The sequence below is a fragment of the Quercus suber genome, unplaced genomic scaffold (assembly GCF_002906115.3).
Source record: "Quercus suber isolate HL8 unplaced genomic scaffold, Cork oak 2.0 scaffold_148, whole genome shotgun sequence".
Classification (NCBI taxonomy): domain Eukaryota; kingdom Viridiplantae; phylum Streptophyta; class Magnoliopsida; order Fagales; family Fagaceae; genus Quercus; species Quercus suber.
Window position 1 is genome coordinate 348,237 of NW_027069609.1, and position 3,989 is coordinate 352,225.

The window sequence follows — 3,989 nt, forward strand, 5'->3', positions numbered from 1 at the left end:
GCCATAACAGAAGTACAAGCCCAGCCTAGCCAAGAAGATGCCAAGATGGCTACACAAGTCTTATTAATAAGACCCACCCACAAAAAACATAAAACAAATCCTATTACACCTATAACCAAAAAATAAAAATAAAAAATAAAAACTTGAAGGCCCAAACATGAAACGTCAAGCCATAACTCAATATATAAAGCCCAGTCTTAACAAATCTAAAGTAGAGAAAGCCAAGTCTTATAAGTTATACCTCAAAAGTCAAAAACCCATTATGCAGACTCAAAACGCAACAGGCAAAAAAAAAAAAAAAAAAAAAGGCAATTGGCTCGGTAGTCCTCACTCCTCAGAGTTTTCAGATCAAATGCGATCGGATGATTTAGATCGGAGGAAGCTTGAGCCAGGCAGCCAGCAACAGTGGAGAGAAAGAATTAGAGAGGCGGAGAGTAAGAGTTGACAGAAAAAAGCAGAGCAAGAATAAGAAAGAGAAACGGTAAAAATTTTAGGGATTTGAGGTTTTTTATTTGTTTTGATTATTGATTGTTTTGTGGTTAATTTCTTAAACCGGACTTGTAGTTTATCTGGTTGAATTTTGGTTTGTCTAGAGGATAATGATATTATTTTTTGGACAATTGATTTTATTTAGACCAAATTTTTTTTTGTGCTACCAATGTTTAACTAGGTATAACAAAAATTTTGTTTTTTGGTCAAAAGAATGTGCCGTATTTTTTTAGATTCATCTAAATTTTTTTTTCCCTACCACCCCTTCTTTTCTATAATTCTGGGGGCCCCTTCCACTTGGGGGCCTTAAGCAATTGCCTAATTGGCCTAGTGAAAGAGTCGGCCCTAATTTTGAGTAGCTAAGAGTCTTATAACTCGATTAATTGTCACCATATTTTTAATAGAAACACCCAAAGTTCAAATTTTTTTTCACTCCAACTATTGAATTATCATAAAAGTAGAAATTTGAGTACAACTCGTGCTTTGGCACATTTAGCTGAAGTCTTGGGGGTGTCAACAATTTGGTTTGCCCAAGTGCCTAATGTAATTGAACCTTATGTACTTGCGGATTTAGCAAAATTTCAGCAATGATTACTACTATCTTTACTCAACCCAAAAAAAACAGTAGAATTTTGAGGTTTAGATATTCATTTATTGATTTTTTTTTTTTCTTCTTTTATTTTCTTTTATCCTGTCTTTTTGAAAAGAATATTTAAAGTAGAATAATTGCTCAAGTTGACGAAAATTCCATAATCAGTCCATTATTATCTTTATGAACAAGTGTGAAACAAATGCTTGTGGTTTCTAGCACTTACATCCACAAAGATCCTTAATAGAGAAGTGTGATACACAGAAAATTATAGATAAGGCAATTGGATAAGACAGCCCAAAACAAAAATCTCAGATTAGCAAAACCCTACACACACAATGCTGACTCTTCTATTGGATCATGTAGGGCCAGCAAAAGAATTATGGCAATGGCTCTTCTTTAAGGGCCCCTGGTTCACATGTGGCAATCCAATCACAAAGGAAGATAGAACTGAACCTTTTTCTACAACTCATTTTTTGCATTACCAAATATCTGGGCTTCAAAAACTCAGCCTGACTTTGAGCTAATCCAATGAATTGGGTGACATGAACTTCTGAATCATTATCCCAACCTTTAACAAAATCTTTTTTTTTTCTCTGTGGACATTAGAACATTTAATAAGATTAAGATAGCAATTCTCAATTGTTTAGTCACTTTTTTCTTCTCAAAAAAAAAAAAAAATTTAAGATAGCAAAAATGTATTTTTTTTTTTTTTTTTTTTTTTTTTTTTTTTTTTTTTTTTTTTCAGATAAAAAATTAGAAAGGTTTGAGAGTGCATGATGAGGAGGACTATTGAATATTGATTGCACAAATTGTTGAATTTCTAAAACATTGTTTTCAATTTCGTTTTTTGCTCATATGTTTGACTTCTTTTATACATATTGTGACTATAATATAATTTATATTAGAATATTATTTCAAAAATTAAAATTATATTTAGAATATAAATTAACTGCAAGTATGAAATTATGAATTAAAGAATAAGTTTTTTTTTTGAGAAAGAATTAAAGAATAAGTTGATGGAGCTAAATTGGCTTTAGCCTATATAAATAAAAACTCAATTCACTTTTCATGACTCTCTAAATGAAATTTTATACATATATTTTGTTTCTTTGTTCTATATTATTCAAAATAATACCTTATGTCACATCTATAATTAATATTTATTTTTTTAGGACAAAATTTTGTTACAAAATTAGTTGTAACTTAAGATTACAACCTTACTTAATAAAATAAATATTATTATATATTTCAAAAATTTAACTGTTAAATTGCATATTTTTTATGTTTTTAATACACATATCAAATTTTGTGTCAATTTAATATTATTTACTATATGATCTATAAGTTTATATTTTATACATAATTTAAAACTATAAAAAACTTGTAATTTAAACAATATATTGATGACAAAGCTATTGATCATCAATTTTTTAGAAATTTTGCAAGTGTGAAGTATATAAGAAGAAGATGTAATCCAATGGTGGATTTGTTAAAATTTACCTCTAATAAAAAGATATTGAATAAGATTTTAGCTATAAGTTACAATCAATTTTGTAACTACATTTTGTCATCTTTTTACTATTTCTAACAATAGAATTATTTTTGATATTTTTTGTAACTCTTTTTCATTTGTTTAACTTGAATCAAATTACTTTTCATCATTATTGCATTAATCATTCTACTTTGCAATTACCAAACAATCTCTTATGATTTTTCTTTTCCTTAATAGGAGCCACACCTATTCTTAAAACAATTTATTTTTTCCCATTTTGTTTATGATCGTTACTTATATTTTCACTAATTCATTTTATCATTCTCATTTTAACTACTCATTTTATAAACAAGTTGGTTTTTTTACAACCCAATAATCAGTTCCCTATATCATGACTAGTCTATCAATTTTTGATCTCTGTATCTTTAACTATCAAGTTATACAACTCTATTTTATTTCCCTTTGGAATATACCTTCCATCCAGATTTCAATTTAGAATTGACTCCGCTTTTAGTTTCATCCAATAAAACCATATCGTTTGCAAAAATCATACACCATTTAATTTCATCTTAACTCAATAATTTTATCTAGAAATTATAAGTTAGATTTTTTTGGTTATACAAATGACCATGAAAGCAAGTCATGATAGACCAATCGCCAAACCCCTTGTGATTGAATGGTTTATCTGGTTCTTTCTATGAGAGAAACTTGGATTTGAATCCCCTTTCCTATTTGTAAGAGGAAAGAAAAAAGCCAATAGACAGGTCTTTACTGCTAACAATTTTATAGCATTCTAGTTTAATTAATTTCATACCAAAACTTTTGACAGCATTGTTTGCGTAAACAGAGTTACAAATTAGCAGCGAAATGCAGGCTGAATTGTGACAACTCAAGAAAAAAAAAGTAATTTTATCCATGTTTTTTTTTTTTTTTTCCAAGCAAAAGGTCCTCACAGAATATAACAAAAAATAGCAAAATTTCAATCCCTACTTTCAAAACATTTGACAGTGACTTTTAGAGAAACTTGTATCAGAACCTTGTAGTTTGTACACTTAAAAACACAGTTCCACTCATAAATGGGTCCATTTTATGGGGGGTCCTAACAAAGGTTTTGTATTTTGGACAGGGTATTGTTTTCCCAAGGGATTTTCTAACACAAGCGGATAGCTTAGCTGCAAACAATTCCTAGTTGGTACACTATTTTCTCATTCAAGTAGTGCCTTTGAATTTTTGAACATGTCAATATCTGCCTAACTTTTAGATGGCACATTATTTGTGACATCAAAACTTTAGAAGAGTCACACTGCATCATCAGCCACTAGGGACTAAAGTAACAACTAGTTTGACATATGGATTATATAATTATACGTAACATGAGTGAGAACATTAACTTCCTCAGAATATTGACAAAAAAAC